Source organism: Anomaloglossus baeobatrachus, chromosome 2 (assembly GCF_048569485.1).
Source record: "Anomaloglossus baeobatrachus isolate aAnoBae1 chromosome 2, aAnoBae1.hap1, whole genome shotgun sequence".
In the NCBI taxonomy this organism is placed as follows: domain Eukaryota; kingdom Metazoa; phylum Chordata; class Amphibia; order Anura; family Aromobatidae; genus Anomaloglossus; species Anomaloglossus baeobatrachus.
The window spans coordinates 42,151,337-42,169,088 of NC_134354.1; the positions used below are offsets into that span (position 1 = coordinate 42,151,337).

At 43.2% G+C, this 17,752-nt stretch overlaps 1 protein-coding gene across 2 annotated transcripts in view; it reads right to left on the bottom strand.

The window, feature by feature from the left end:
• The window catches only part of ITSN1 (intersectin 1), a 287,902-nt gene extending 274,630 nt beyond the window's left edge, over window positions 1-13,272 (bottom strand). For both annotated transcript variants that reach the window (XM_075335003.1, XM_075335004.1), the window contains exon 1: window positions 13,120-13,272. The gene's annotated coding sequence lies outside the window, so the exon portion shown is untranslated. The remainder of the gene's footprint in view (window positions 1-13,119) is intronic.
• Window positions 13,273-17,752: the final 4,480 nt, after the last annotated feature.

Genomic DNA, 17,752 nt, shown 5'->3' on the forward strand with positions numbered 1-17,752 from the left:
CACATTGGAACAACAGTTTTGCCTTAGACCGTGAGGAAGGTGGATAGTACTGCCGAAACGTGTAGTCCATTTCTTGCATGTACCACACGCCATGAGCTGTGTATTATTTTAATTTTTGCTTAATGAAGTTGGATAAATAATTTTTTACTGCCACATGGATTTTTTAATTCCTTGCTGGATGCATTTCATTGTCTGCAACTTATCCATCGATGTTCTCCCAGTCTGGATCTGTGCATCCTAGAAGGAACCAGGAGGACTTAGTCCTGTTAGAGCTCTGGCAGGTGAGCAGTTCTGTAATTTTTTCCTGTTGCCTAATTTTTATATTTATACATACATACATATATATATTTTCAAAGTGGAAAGATCCAGCAGGGAAGGAGACTTCAGGTTTTGTAGTTAAAATACAGTATTTATTGAAGATGGATTAAAAAGATATCCAGAGTTCAGTAACCAAGTGCAAGCATTATGCTGAACGACGACGCGTTTCGGCGGTAAGAATAAGCCGCCTTCTTCACGGTCTCATAAATAAATATAAATAAAATCGGGACATGCACTACTTTGCACAAATTATTCTGGTCTGCAAAATAGACCATTGTAAAGGCAACTTCAGCACCTGTTGGCACACGGAGCAGGACTTGTCTGCAATTTGTGGAGGCAACAGGCATGATTTCCAATACTCTGTCATAATTTGGCAGTTTTCTTCCATGTGTCTCCTCTGAAGCAGTTTCTATTGGCTTCTTTGCTGTGCACACAGGAGCTGGTGGTGAGGAGAGCGATGGAACGTGCCCCCCCCCGCTCTCCGATCATTAGATGGCCACGCACATCGCTATACACTGAATATGAAAAGTCAAAACGCTTCAATGGTTCATCTGTTTGTAACTGAGTGTAAAATCATATACCATGGTATGTAATGGTGGGACAAGCCCTTCATGAGATGTCGTGCACTTCAGCAAGCCTTCACGTTATGGTCACTTCATGCCGACACCAAGTATTAGAGCCGCAACGTCTGTTGATAAGTGACCCGGCATGCTTACACATCTACATACAGGAGGAAGCAGAAAAGCAACAAAAGGAGCTATTATAGGCTAGTTATAAAGATAACTATTACTTACACATTTAAAATTATTTTTCACATAAAAACAAATACAATAAGGTGCAAGATGTTAAATTGGATGAAAACCCACATGTTTATGAGTGACAACAACAAACAACTACACAAAAAATGGGAAGTATAATTGGGCTCAATATATATATACTGTAACTTAGTAAGAAACCCAAAAGCTACCTAATGCAGCTGAGGAATCCTATAAGGATTTCCCAATAATCTGATGTCAGTACATCCCCAAACATATAATACTGACTATGTCAAAAAGTAGCATAGGTAATCAACCTGGGTGAATAAAAACGCCCGAAATCTTACCCATGAATTAGGTTATGGTCATTCAGAAGTCCCACACAGACATAAGACCCTGCAATGCGCGTTTTGCAAAATTTTAGGTGTCAGCTTCTTCAGGGAAGGTTTTGGGCGTTTTTGTTTGCCCAGGTTGATTACCTATGCTACCTTTTGACATGCTAAGGCTATGTGCGCACGTTGCGTCGGTGTACCTGCAGTTTATTCTGCACGTTCTCCTTCCCTTGGCTTTTGACCATTTTTTAGCGCTAAAAACGCATGCGTATTTGCCGCGTTTTTAGTGCGTTTTCAGCGCTTTTTACCTGCGTTTCTGCAGATGCGTTTTGTAGATCAAGACTGAGAAATAAAGTTGAAATAGTCAAAAAGAATGAAAAAAAGAGAAAAAAAGTATAAAATTAACTTTTAATAAAACTATATGGAAAATTATCAATTTTAATTAAATAATAGCGGTTATGCACATTTTAACAGAAAAATAGGTAAAGTTTATTATTTTTTAACATTTAAATTTTCGGTTATTGTGTGTGTGTAAAGGAACATTAGAACCCATTAATTTTTGGCCAGAAAAGCATGCGTTTTTGGAGCCAAAAACGCAGTGGAAAAGCAGGTAAAAAGCATGAAAAACGCAGGAATTGTGCTTTGGGATGCGTTTTGCCATTTCTCATTGACTTCAATGTTAAGGAAACGCTGCAGAAATGGCAAAAACAACTGACATGCTGCTTCTTTTTCAGCATGGTTTTTGACCACAAATATGCAAATTAAACGCTGCAGAAAAAAAAGCAAAGTGCAGACAGGATTTCTGCTTTTCCCATTGACTTTGCTGGTAAACAAAAATGCATGCGTTTTAGCGCAAAAACGCTGCTGCTAAAAACGCTGCAGAAACGCGGGAAAAAACGCAACGTGCGAACATAGCCTTAGACTGACATAGCCAGTATTATATGTTTGGGGACGTACTCACATCATATTGTGAAATCCTTATAGGATTCCTCAGCTGCATTAGGTAGCTTTTGGGTTTCTTACTAAGTTATATATATTGAGCCCAAATTATACTTCCCATTTTTTGTGTGGTTGTTTGTTGTTGTCCTTCATAAACATGTGGGTTTTCATCCGATTTAACATCTAGCACCTTATTGTATTTGTTTATGTGAAAAATAATTTTAAATAATTATGTAACTAATAAAGTTATCTTTAGAACTAGCCTATAAATGCTCCTTTGTTGCTTTTCTGCTTTATACAAGGTTGTTATGGAGTGGCATAAAATATGATCCGAGATGTGCACTGGTCAATTGTTCATAGGTCATACAGAGGAAGGTCATTATAAACTAGTGAGCACGTAATCAAGCACAAAGCAGAGCGGGGCACACGCCCGGCGCAGCATCATGTACAAGGACTATTACCTAGTAAATATAGGCAATGCCAATTTTTGGAGGTGACCGTGTGTAGTCAGTCATCAGCCACCTATCGCCTGGAGTCAGATATAGATCAAGTCTATGTTTGGCCGAGTACACACCACCATATTGGAGAGGCTTCGGCCAGATTTCATGTAGGAAAGAGGAGCTTCAGCTCCACGGATTAAAAGTCCTTTATTGATAAAAAACAAAAAAAAAAAAAAGTGAAAATTATGGAAGGCCATATCAAAAACTGCAATTGACGCGTTTCAGGTGATTCACACCCTAAATTGTGATATCAGGAAAGTCTATTTTTACAACATGACAAGATGATTTTCAAGATGATCTAAAGTGTCAGCATTTTCTTTAAGCATGTCTTCTGGTCAGACCTGAAAATGTACATTTATCTGCAGCTTACTGTTAAGCCATCGCCGACTTTTTATTTTAGGCTTTTGGGCTGCACCACTCGACGTAAAGAATTTTTTCATACCACTTGTCCCAAAAACTGTACATATGTACCAACCATACAAATCCATCCCCTTAGAGCGGTATTACGCAGCCATTGCTCCTGACCACCACATATACATGCACTCTTAGATCCGCTGAGCGTGCATCATAATTTCACTACATCGTCTCTCCATATGCACAATACATCATCCTGATCAGCTATCATATCTACAATATTTGGGGGCAAAGGACAGCAGAAAAGTAACACAATGATGGCACAAGGATAGAGGGAGTCTGAAGGAATAGGGAGGAACTTAACATTTGCAGATCAGAGTAATGGCTGGAAGAAGTGTTCATGGAGGTCTGGGCCGAATAGAGAAGATGAAGGAAGGTCGTCTACAAGCAGAGAAGACATCACTGCACATAGATATGTAGCAATGGACTCCTCTAAGGGTATGTTCACACATCAGGTTTTTGCTGTGAAGCACAATCCAGCGCTTTTCTGAAAAACCGGATGCGGCAACAGCTGTTGGCAGATCCGGTTTTCCCCCCATAGACTTACATTAGAGCTGGATTGTGCCGCATGGCCTTGCGTTGCGTCTGTTTTTTGCCATATGCGGCATATTTAGCCGGTGCGGCGGCCGGATAAAACGTTGCATGCTGCGTTTTTTGCTGCGGCGAAAAAAACGCATCGTGTCGGATCCGGCGCAATGCGGCACCATTTACAATGCAAGCCTATGGACGCCGGATGCGGCGTCCTGCGGCAAAAAAACGCATCCGATTTTTTGAACTGCGCATGCTCAGTTTCAAACCAGATCAGGCAAAAAACAAACAGACCGCATAGAAAAACGTATGCAACGTTTTTGAGCCAGATTTGGCCAGACAGAAAAAAACTGATGTGTGAACTTAGCCTAAATGCTTAAAGGCCCCGTCACACTAAGCAACATCGCTGCTAACGAACAACTTTTGTGACGTTGCTAGCGATGTTGCTGTGTGTGACATCCAGCAACAACCTGGCCCCTGCTGTGAGGTCGTTGGTTGTTGCTGAATGTCATGGGCCATTTTTTAGTTGTTGCTGTCCCGCTGTGAAGCACAGATCGCAGGCAAATGTGCAGGCAGCAGGAGCCGGCTTCTGCGGAGGCTGGTAACCACAGTAAACATCGGGTAACCAAGAAGCCCTGTCCTTGGTTACCCAATATTTACCTTTGTTACCAGCCTCCTCCGCTCTCACTGTCTGTGCCGGTTCCTGCTCTGTGCACATGTAGCTGCAGGACACATCGGGTAATTAACCCGATGTGTGCTGTAACTAGGAGAGCAGGGAGCCAGCGCTCAGTGTGCGCTGCTCCCTGCTCTCTGCACGTGTAGCTGCGTGCGCTGGTAACCAAGGTAAATATCGGGTTGGTTACCCGATATTTACCTTAGTTACCAAGCGCAGCATCTTCCACGCGGCGCTGGGGACTGGTTACTGGTTGCTGGTGAGCTCACCAGCAACTCGTGTAGCGACGCTCCAGCGATCCCTGCCAGGTCAGGTTGCTGGTGGGATCGCTGGAGCGTCGCAGTGTGACATCTCACCAGCAACCTCCTAGCAACTTACCAGCGATCCCTATCGTTGTTGGGATCGCTGGTAAGTTGGTTAGTGTGACTGGACCTCTAGTCTGATCAAGTTAATAACAGTTTAAGATCACAGCAATACCCCCGATGTCTTACATACCGCTCATAGTCACGAAGCCCCATATCAAAGCCAGAATTAACGCTTATCTGCTACCATGCGGTCAATGTGACCCCATGCAAATGGGTACAGTGATTTTTTTTTTCTTAAAATGGGTTAAAAAGCTTTTAGGCTGTGCAAAATCTTTGCAACTTATGGCGTTTTCACACCATTTTTGTACCATTCTAACGGGGTTGTGACGTACCTTGTTCACCAAACTCATTCGTTCCTTACGCCACAACTATTACTCCAGTCCCTGATCAGTGGAGAGGGGTGCATGGAGCTGCACACAACTTTATGCCTCACCCAATTAAGAAAAGTGCGCTCCTTAATGAATCCGGCAGTTCTCAGGCCAGGTTACCCCTCCAGCGAGACCAGCTGACGAATCCAGAGCCTGTGTGCGCTGCACAATTCTTCCTGGAATTGTAGAACTAAAGCAATAACAACCCGACGTTCCAATTCCTCTTCTCAAAATCTGTGCCCTACACTGTCCGCTCTGATTGGATAATGGCAAAACGTTTTTCTACTTTAAAAATAATCAAACTTAGCGTTTTGCCCACCAGTCTTGACGCAGAGTTTGATGGAGCAAGAAGTGACATAGAGAACGTACTCTGGTAGAGCCCAGGAAACAACCAAAGTGAGCGTCCAAAATTCATTGAAACATGAATTTTATTTCTTTAAGTTAAAAACGTGGATCCAGTGAGATTCCACAGACAGCAGATGGGTATCGCTCACGCGTTTCAGGTACAGTCAAGCACTGGACTAGCTCTCTCTTGTGGCAGCAGTTATAAAATTGTCGGCTGCAGTCAACCGCGTCCCTGCTTGTTTTCAAGATGTCAGAAGCAAATATAACATAAGTTGCTATGTTTTGGCCCATGTGTTGCACTAAGAATTATGTTCGCAAAAGTCTTACGCCAATTTTCTGGAGCAAACTGATGAATTAGGTCCTTCATGCTTCTCTTCACTAGCATTTGCAAGATCTCTGCTTGCTGTAGGTGAAAAAGGAACATTCTTGTTTACATTCAGAAGCTAAGGAGCAGCACAGATCTAATATTGCTCAGTTACATTTGTACCATGTCCTCTGATACAATGTATCAGTGCAGATAAAATGTACCAGTCAAAATAAAAGAATTTTAGCCATCAGCTCTGCATTTGTGAAGCTCATATATTAAAGCATCACTCCAGTATTTTTTTTTGTCACCTGCATCCAGTCTTATACTTAGATGCATCTTCATATTTTTGCAGCGTCGCTACAGTCGATCTTCTGTGATTTGTGACCTGCTGACAGATCCAGTGTTTCATGGAGGCGCTGGAAGAAAAAACTCAATCCCAGTCTATGGGAGTCTCCTTCTGGATCTCATAGACTTTTATTAAGACCCTGTGACATAACTTCTGACCAGTCAGAAGTTACTGTCACAAGATAGCACCTTTGGCTGAAAAAAAAATAAAAAAAAAAAAAAGTGAAACCGCCGGAGAACAAGTATAAGAACAGGAGTAGGAGAAGAAAGAAAAGAAAGGAATCAAGAAAAGAAAGGAAACAAGAAAAGAAAGGAAACAAGAAAAGAAAGGAAACAAGAAAAGAAAGGAAACAAGAAAAGAAAGGAAACAAGAAAAGAAAGGAAACAAGAAAAGAAAGGAATCAAGAAAAGAAAGGAATCAAGAAAAGAAAGGAAACAAGAAAAGAAAGGAAACAAGAAAAGAAAGGAAACAAGAAAAGAAAGGAAACAAGAAAAGAGGTGCCGGATTCACCATTACATTTGCACTTCTTATTGGTTCTGTTTTTTGCCCATTTTTCATTTGCCCCCTATTCTTTTAGCTTGCGCCTTTTTTTAAGAGTTGTTCTAGTATGACAACCCGTTCTCATTCCACGTTTGCCCCTGTTAAAATAGGAAAAGCTTCTTTTCGCTCTGCTGCCAGCGCTGTTCCAGCGTTGTTGGCACTTGCGTTTCCGATTCACGTGAAGTTGCGACGTCACACAAGCTCCGCACCCAACTCTCTCCACCTTCAGTAATAAGTGATCAAGAGGGAGTGAGAGCTCCAGCTGCCCCTCATACTCATACAACCCAAGAAGGGGATGGTGAAGCCGCCGGTGATTGTGCACGCAGCGCGCGTGGCATCGCAACACCAACTGAGCCCAAACACCGCTGGAACAGCACTGGCAGCAGAGAAGTAAGAGTTTCATATTTTAAGAGGGGCAAACATGTGGAAAAAGCAGGGGTTGACCCAATAGTGGGCAACCCTTTTTATGAGTATTCACCAATAGTTTATGTTGTTGTTGGTTTTTTTTGTTTGTTTTTTATATATTCGCCATTGTAGGCAGAGCTCGGAATCTCACGAGGTTTACAGATGATTTATCAATTGTGACTTTTCAGTAGTGAAATGTTTAAGCAATTTCCTTGAAGTTGCCGCCCTTCCCCTGGGGTGATATTACAGTGCCTACAAGTAGTATTCAACCCCCTGCAGATTTAGCAGGTTTACACATTCGGAATTAACTTGGCATTGTGACATTTGGACTGTAGATCAGCCTGGAAGTGTGAAATGCACTGCAGCAAAAAAGAATGGTATTTCTTTTCTTTTTTTTTTTTTTTTTTAAAATTGTGAAAAGAGGGTCATTTATTATTCAACCCCTCAAACCACCAGAATTCTGTTTGGTTCCCCTAAAGTATTAAGAAGTATTTCAGGCACAAAGATCAATGAGCTTCACATGTTTGGATTAATTATCTCTTTTTCCAGCCTTTTCTGACTAATTAAGACCCTCCCCAAACTTGTGAACAGCACTCATACTTGGTCAACATGGGAAAGACAAAAGGAGCATTCCAAGGCCATCAGAGACAAGATCGTGGAGGGTCACAAGGCTGGCAAGAGGTACAAAAACCTTTCCAAGGAGTTGGGCCTACCTGTCTCCACTGTTGGGAGCATCATCCGGAAGTGGAAGGCTTATGGAACTACTGTTAGCCTTCCACGGCCTGGACAGTCTTTGAAAGTTTCCACCCGTGCCGAGGCCAGGCTTGTCCGAAGAGTCAAGGCTAACCCAAGGACAACAAGGAAGGAGCTCCGGGAAGATCTCATGGCAGTGGGGACATTGGTTTCAGTCAAAAACCATAAGTAACGTACTCCACCGCAATGGTCTCCGTTCCAGACGAGCCCGTAAGGTACCTTTACTTTCAAAGCGTCATGTCAAGGCTCGTCTACAGTTTGCTCATAATCACTTGGAGGACTCTGAGACAGACTGGTTCAAGGTTCTCTGGTCTGATGAGACCAAGATCGAGATCTTTGGTGCCAACCACACACGTGACGTTTGGAGACTGGATGGCACTGCATACGACCCCAAGAATACCATCCCTACAGTCAAGCATGGTGGTGGCAGCATCATGCTGTGGGGCTGTTTCTCAGCCAAGGGGCCTGGCCATCTGGTCCGCATCCATGGGAAGATGGATAGCACGGCCTACCTGGAGATTTTGGCCAAGAACCTCCGCTCCTCCATCAAGGATCTTAAGATGGGTCGTCATTTCATCTTCCAACAAGACAACGACCCAGAGCACACAGCCAAGAAAACCAAGGCCTGGTTCAAGAGGGAAAAAATCAAGGTGTTGCAGTGGCCTAGTCAGTCTACTGACCTTAACCCAATTGAAAACTTGTGGAAGGAGCTCAAGATTAAAGTCCACATGAGACAACCAAAGAACCTAGATAACTTGGAGAAGATCTGCATGGAGGAGTGGGCCAAGATAACTCCAGAGACCTGTGCCGGCCTGAGCAGGTCTTATAAAAGACAATTATTAGCTGTAATTGCAAACAAGGGTTATTCCACAAAATATTAAACCTAGGGGTTGAATAATAATTGACCCACACTTTTATGTTGAAAATTTATTAAAATTTAACTTAGCAACATAACTTGTTGGTTTGTAAGATTTATGCATCTGTTAATAAATCCTGCTCTTGTTTGAAGTTTGCAGGCCCTAACTTATTTGCATCTTATCAAACCTGCTAAATCTGCAGGGGGTTGAATACTACTTGTAGGCACTGTATATATGTCTGAAATCCCCCCCGCAAAAATACATACATTAATAGCTTTGAGCGAGTAGTTGACTATTCGTACTCGCTATGCTGTTTGCAATTACTGTTCGCCACTCGCATATTCGTTACGAGTAGCGGGCGCAATGTAAGTCAATGGGAAATACTCGCTAAGTAGCGAGTAACCCAAAAGCTGCACTATTCGCTAAATCGCACGAAAAGTATGGCTTTCGGGTTACTCACTACCTAGCGTGTATTTCCCATTGACTTACATTGCGCCCGCTACTCGTAACGAATATGCGAGTTGCGAACAGTAATTGCTAACAGCATAGCGAGTACGAATAGTCAACTACTCGCGCAACACTGTTTTTAAGTGAAAACGTTACAGTTCAAGAAAAAGAGCACTTGTAATTTCGTGTGATATTCATGAGACAAACGCATCATTTTATAAATTTTGATACTTGCACAGAAAAAAAAAACAAAAAAACAACAAATACCACAAGACGAATAATAAAAAAAAAAAAAAAAAAAAAAAAAAAAAAATAAATAAATCGGCCCAAAATACATTGGAAAGTTATAAGACCCAAAGCAAGACACTCCTCCTACAGTAAGAAACCCCGGTGCTCCCCCAGTTATCTTCTTACACCAAGCTCTACCAAGATTGGATAGAATTAGCCCCGTGTGCATGCTGCATCTTTGCGGTGACTACAAAGATGCAGCGTTTTGGGCAAAAAAATGCATTTAAAAAACGCATGCGATTTTTATACCGCGTTTTTACTCGAGTTTTTTTTTTTAAGTTAAATCTATTGACTGGAAGGCTCAAAAATGCTGGCAAAAAAACAAATTAAGAAATGACATGCTGCTATGGTCACCACAAAGATGCAGCAAAAAAAACTGCAACGTGCAGACAGCAAAAAAATATGACATCTCAGACTTGGCTGGGGAAGGAAATCATGCAGTTTGAGAACAAAACTGCGCAAGGAAAAAAGGTGCAAATGCGCTGCAAAATACGCCGTGTGCCCACAAGGCCTAAGTCTGTCGTAAACACCCCCCGGCCCCCCAAGAGAGCAATATCCAAGGCAGATTATAAAAATAAACAGCTCAGGATTATTATTTTAAGGAAAAAAAAAAAAGCATTATTCAGCCATATCAGGAAAGGTGATGGTCAGACCCCCAACCATAGCAGATAAAAAGTAAGATATATCACAATGCAATAGAAATAGAACATAAAATATTCAGTATGGGTTAATATATAGTACAACACCTAAATGGCAGAGCATATACAAAAAGATATAAAACATTATTATGGAGGACAACACTAAACTGAACGAAATATATATTATCGCAAATCTAGATTATCATACAGTAGAGATAAAAAGATACTAATACAATATTTATAACAAATTCTAGGTATAAAACTATAAATACTAATATCATAAAACATGGTGCATCATAAAACTAATTACAGCCAATCTACCACTAAACACTATGGCAGTGACATAATAGCAATAGCCCCAGTGTAATGTAAGGCAGTGATGTCACACTATAGCCCCAGTATAATGTAAGGCAGTGACATAATAGCAATAGCCCCAGTATAATGTAAGGCTGTGATGTCACACTATAGCCCCAGTATAATGTAAGGCAGTGATGTCACACTATAGCCCCAGTATAATGTAAGGCAGTGATGTCACACTATAGCCCCAGTATAATGTAAGGCAGTGATGTCACACTATAGCCCCAGTATAATGTAAGGCAGTGATGTCACACTATAGCCCCAGTGTAATGTAAGGCAGTGACGTCACACTATAGCCCCAGTGTAATGTAAGGCAGTGACGTCACACTATAGCCCCAGTATAATGTAAGGCAGTGACGTCACACTATAGCCCCAGTATAATGTAAGGCAGTGACGTCACACTATAGCCCCAGTATAATGTAAGGCAGTGATGTCACACTATAGCCCCAGTATAATGTAAGGCTGTGATGTCACACTATAGCCCCAGTATAATGTAAGGCTGTGATGTCACACTATAGCCCCAGTATAATGTAAGGCAGTGATGTCACACTATAGCCCCAGTGTAATGTAAGGCAGTGATGTCACACTATAGCTCCAGTATAATGTAAGGCTGTGATGTCACACTATAGCTCCAGTATAATGTAAGGCTGTGATGTCACACTATAGCCCCAGTATAATGTAAGGCTGTGATGTCACACTATAGCCCCAGTGTAATGTAAGGCTGTGATGTCACACTATAGCCCCAGTGTAATGTAAGGCAGTGATGTCACACTATAGCCCCAGTGTAATGTAAGGCAGTGATGTCACACTATAGCCCCAGTGTAATGTAAGGCAGTGATGTCACACTATAGCCCCAGTATAATGTAAGGCAGTGATGTCACACTATAGCCCCAGTGTAATGTAAGGCAGTGATGTCACACTATAGCCCCAGTATAATGTAAGGCAGTGATGTCACACTATAGCCCCAGTATAATGTAAGGCTGTGATGTCACACTATAGCCCCAGTATAATGTAAGGCTGTGATGTCACACTATAGCCCCAGTATAATGTAAGGCAGTGATGTCACACTATAGCTCCAGTATAATGTAAGGCTGTGATGTCACACTATAGCCCCAGTATAATGTAAGGCAGTGATGTCACACTATAGCCCCAGTGTAATGTAAGGCAGTGATGTCACACTATAGCCCCAGTGTAATGTAAGGCAGTGATGTCACACTATAGCCCCAGTGTAATGTAAGGCAGTGATGTCACACTATAGCCCCAGTGTAATGTAAGGCAGTGATGTCACACTATAGCCCCAGTATAATGTAAGGCAGTGATGTCACACTATAGCTCCAGTATAATGTAAGGCAGTGATGTCACACTATAGCCCCAGTATAATGTAAGGCAGTGATGTCACACTATAGCCCCAGTGTAATGTAAGGCAGTGATGTCACACTATAGCCCCAGTATAATGTAAGGCAGTGATGTCACACTATAGCCCCAGTATAATGCAAGGCTGTGATGTCACACTATAGCTCCAGTGTAATGTAAGGCAGTGATGTCACACTATAGCCCCAGTGTAATGTAAGGCAGTGATGTCACACTATAGCCCCAGTGTAATGTAAGGCTGTGATGTCACACTATAGCTCCAGTGTAATGTAAGGCAGTGATGTCACACTATAGCCCCAGTGTAATGTAAGGCTGTGATGTCACACTATAGCCCCAGTGTAATGTAAGGCAGTGATGTCACACTATAGCCCCAGTGTAATGTAAGGCAGTGATGTCACACTATAGCCCCAGTATAATGTAAGGCAGTGATGTCACACTATAGCACCAGTGTAATGTAAGGCAGTGATGTCACACTATAGCCCCAGTATAATGTAAGGCAGTGATGTCACACTATAGCACCAGTATAATGTAAGGCTGTGATGTCACACTATAGCCCCAGTATAATGTAAGGCAGTGATGTCACACTATAGCCCCAGTATAATGTAAGGCAGTGATGTCACACTATAGCCCCAGTATAATGTAAGGCAGTGATGTCACACTATAGCACCAGTATAATGTAAGGCTGTGATGTCACACTATAGCCCCAGTATAATGTAAGGCAGTGATGTCACACTATAGCCCCAGTATAATGTAAGGCAGTGATGTCACACTATAGCCCCAGTATAATGTAAGGCAGTGATGTCACACTATAGCCCCAGTATAATGTAAGGCTGTGATGTCACACTATAGCCCCAGTATAATGTAAGGCTGTGATGTCACACTATAGCACCAGTGTAATGTAAGGCTGTGATGTCACACTATAGCACCAGTATAATGTAAGGCTGTGATGTCACACTATAGCCCCAGTGTAATGTAAGGCTGTGATGTCACACTATAGCCCCAGTATAATGTAAGGCTGTGATGTCACACTATAGCCCCAGTATAATGTAAGGCAGTGATGTCACACTATAGCCCCAGTATAATGTAAGGCTCTGACGTCACACTATGACATCACAGCTCCAGCCCTGCAGACCCCTTTGGGCTGCGTCCCTGTCTCCATTTCAGTTATTTTGGCTGTTAACCCTTTCATCACCTCCCCACATAATGTAAACCAGGCAGTCAGGTTGGATGAATGAGCGCACGCCCGTTTGGAGTCACCCTGCAGGCCTCTCACCTCATAGCGCTCGGTGCGCTCAGCGTGGGTCTCCCGGGCGGCTCCGGTGGGACACGAGCTGTGCCGGGAGCAGCAGTCCCCGCGCCCCGAACCCGCAGCACCTCCCAGCTCCCACCTACTACGACGACGACACCATAACCCGCTCGCTCTGACGCCCTGACGCCAAGCAGCCAATCAGCTTCTCCGTAAACCACGCCTACGCCTATCAGAAGCTTCGTTCTACTCAACGCGTAGCTGCAGCAATCCTCTGACGTCATCAGCTGAGAGCCAGAAGCACGTGATTGCGACAGCTGTCTACACGGCGGCCATTTGTAATCCGGGCACAAAGTCTTCCTTACAATCCTGACCCTTCACATTGTACTAGGGCAGGGGGGGGCTTCCGAGCTTCGGAGAGAGTTGTTACAAACCATGACTCACATAACCGCTTGGGTTGTTTTATATCAGTGTCGGTGTGCGGACAGTGACGACTACTTTTTACCTGAGTGTTAAAAACAAGTTTTCAGCAGATACGTTTTCCCTGATAATACAGAAAGCGCCGGAAGATAAATCGCGATTGTAAGATTTTTACGACGAGAACGAGCTGGGAAAAAAAAGCCACAACGTATTTGACCCTTGCCAGTAAGTAAAATGGCCGCGAGGGGGGCGGTGCGTGCCGCTATCACGTGATGTGTGACGTAGGCGCGCTAGTTCTGAGCCTCATTATAGCCTATAAAGCTGCTGTTTGTGCAGATGTTGTCCCGCCCACCTCTCCTCCCGTTATGTATCGCTGAATTCTCTTTACCCACTGCCAGGCCGGAAAAAATATGGTTGCTATGGGCAACACATCTTTTTATGGCAAAACTTTTGGGCCACTTAATATGGTGGTTATGGTAGTCTCCTAAAAAGAGCCACTCCTTGGCTAGGTCCTTCCCGGAGGGATATCTGGCTATTCTCCGTGTCGAGACTGCTAACGTCAAGAGCAGATAACGATGAACAGTTGGTGGAAATCTCCTTAAAACATACAGTTGAAACCAGAAGTTTCCTTCCGCTCTCTATACAGACACATCTGCAGGTTTTTCCCTCCGCTCTCCGTAAAGACACATCTGCAGGTTTTTCCCTCCGCTCTCTATACAGACACATCTGCAGGTTTTTCCCTCTGCTCTCTATACAGACACATCTTCAGGTTTTTCCCTCTTCTCTCTATACAGACACATCTGCAGGTTTTTTCCCTCCGCTCTCTATACAGACACATCTTCAGGTTTTTCCCTCTGCTCTCTATACAGACACATCTGCAGGTTTTTCCCTCTGCTCTCTATACAGACATATCTGCAGGCTTTTCCCTCCACTCTCTATACAGACACATATTCAGGTTTTTCCCTCTGCTCTCTATACAGACACATCTGCAGGTTTTTTCCCTCCGCTCTCTATACAGACACATCTGCAGGTTTTTCCCTCCGCTCTCCGTAAAGACACATCTGCAGGTTTTTCCCTCCGCTCTCTATAAAAACACATCTGCAGGTTTTTCCCTCCACTCTCTATAAAGACACATCTGCAGGTTTTTCCCTCCGCTCTCTATAAAGACACATCTGTAGGTTTTTCCCTCTGCTCTCTATAAAGACACATCTGCAGCTTTTCCCTCCTCTCTCTATAAAGACACATCTGCAGGTTTTTCCCTCCTCTCTCTATAAAGACACATCTGCAGGTTTTTCCCTCCGCTCTCTATACAGACACATCTGCAGGTTTTTCCCTCCGCTCTCCGTAAAGACACATCTGCAGGTTTTTCCCTCCGCTCTCTATAAAAACACATCTGCAGGTTTTACCCTCCACTCTCTATAAAGACACATCTGCAGGTTTTTCCCTCCGCTCTCTATAAAGACACATCTGTAGGTTTTTCCCTCCGCTCTCTATAAAGACACATCTGCAGCTTTTCCCTCCTCTCTCTATAAAGACACATCTGCAGGTTTTTCCCTCCTCTCTCTATAAAGACACATCTGCAGGTTTTTCCCTCCGCTCTCTATACAGACACATCTGCAGGTTTTTCTCACTATCTGACATGGAATCAGAATACATATTTCCTGTTTTAGATCAATTAGGAACCAAAATTATTTATATTTGCCAAATGCTGGAATAATGAGAGAGAGAGAGAGAATGTTTTCAGACATTTTTATCACTTTTTGAAAAGTAAAAGATTTCTCTCCATGTCATTAGTATTTGGTGGCATTGCCTTTACACTGTGTGACTTGGGGGAAACGTTTTGGATCTCCTTCCACAAGCTTCTCACAATACTTGGTAGGAATTTGGGCCGATTCCTCCTGACAGAACTGGTGTAGCTGAGCCATGTTTGTAGGTCGCCGCTCACATCTGCCTTTTCAGCTTTGCCCATAAATTTTCAATAGGATTGAGATCAGGGTTTTGTGATGGCCACTCCAAAACTTTGACTTTGTTATCCTTAAGCCACTTTGTAACCAGTTTGGCAGTAGCTTCAGGTCATTATCCATTTGGAAGACCCATTTCCGCCCGAGCTTTAAGTTCCAGGCTGATGTCTTGACATGTTGCTTCAGTATTGCCACATAATCTTCTTTCCTCATGATGCCATCTCTTTTGGGAAGTGCACCAGTCCCTCCGGCAGCAAAACAACCCTCCAACATGAGGCTGCCGCCTCCGTGTTTCACAGTTGGGATGGTGTCCTTTGGCTTCAAAACTTTTCCCTTTTTCCTCCAAACGTAACGATTGTCATTATGGCCAAACCGTTCAAGTTTGGTTTTGTTAGACCACAGGACGTCTACAAATATTAAGGTCTTTGTTCCTGTGTGCATTTGCAATCATTAATCTGGCTTTTTTATGTTTCTTTTGGAGTAATGGCTTCTTCCTGGCAGAGTGGCCTTTCAACCCATGTTGATACAATAATTGTTTCACTGTTGATAATGACACAATCTTACCAGCTTCCACCAGCATCTTCACAAGGTCTTTTGCTTTTATTCTTGGGTTTATATGCACACGTCTGACCAAAGCACGTTCATCTCTGGTACACAGAACCCGTCTCCTTCCTGAGCGGTATGATGGCTGGACATTCCCATCTTGTACTTGCATATAATTGTTTGTACAGATGAATGAGGCACCTTCAGTTACCTGGAAATTGCACCCAAGGATGATCCAGACTTGTGCAAGTCCACAATTCTCTTCCTGAGATCTTGGCTGATTTCTTTTGATTTTCCCATGATGCCACACAAAGTAGCCGTGTATTTTAGGTGTGCACTAAAATACATCTACACGTGTGTCTTTATAGAGAGTGGAGGGAAAAACCTGCAGATGTGTCTTTCCAAAGAGCGGATGGAAACTTCTGGTTTCAACTGTATAAGGATCTTGGCTGTAACGTTCTTAAAGATTAATTTCTCACATTCACAATTACCGTAGCTTTTTTTCCACCAAACTGCAGAGCAGTGAGATATTTCACCAAGATATTGCTGCTATGGAGTAAAAAGATATGAAGGAAAATGGAATCCATCAATCAGATTACTGCCGGGCAATTGTAAGAGATGATCTGATGCTGGAGGCCAAGAGACAAGAAAAAAAGTCACTGAATAAGGAGTAAATTATGTAGAGAAATTTCCTTAAGGCCCCCTTCACACGTCCGTGAAAATTATGCACATTTTTGACGGACGTGGCAAAGGTGCGTTTTGCCATCTGTGAGCCGTGTTTTTGGCACACGTGTATTCTCCGTGTGTTATCCGTGATAACACACGGAGAACGGGAACTTTCTGCTCACCTGTCCCTGGTGTCGCTGTCCGTGGTGTTGATCTTCGGTCTCTGGTCCTGCCGTCTCCCCGCTGCTGCTGCTTCCGGCCGCAGCGAAGTGAATATGCAATGAGCATAATGAGCGGCGGTTGGAAGCAAGTGACAGCAGCGGCAGAGACAGCAGCGCTGGAGAAGGTGAGTAAAGATTTGTTATTTTTTTCTCAGACACGTGTGTTTTCTCCGGTGCGTGTCACACGGAACACCTCCTTGTGGTCCGTATGCGGGCCGTATGACACCCGTGATGCCGGAGAAAAACGGACATGTCTACGTGTGGAGCACACAGACACACGTATGCTGCACACGTACACACGGTCCATGGCAGAACACGCATGTGAGCGCAGATCCATTGATTTTAATGGGTCTACGTGTGCCTGTGTCTCCGGTACGTGAGGAAACGAACCAAACACGTACCGGAGACACAGACGTGTGAAAGAGGCCTAAAGGATGCTTTACACGCTGCAACATCGCTAGCGGTCTCGTTATTGATGTGACACGCCAGATCGCAGATGCGATCTGCCGAGATCGCACATAGGTCGGTTTTATAGCGCCGGTCACATGTGCGATCTCGGCAGATCACATCTGCGATCTGGCGGGTCACATGGCTAACGAGATCGCTAGCGATGTCGCAGCGTGTAAAGCATCCTTAACTGTTTATAATTCGCTATAGTGTTTAGATGTTTTAATTATTTGAATTGTTGGTAAGTTTCCTCTAAATAAATATCAGAAAATTAGCCCAAAATATTCTGCATCTTTATATTTGCAAAAACAATAATGTTTCAAAGTACTGAAACTTTTATGCATTTATTACATGTAGCAATAAAAGGAAAACTCTTAGATGTCATAGAATCAAGAGACAACT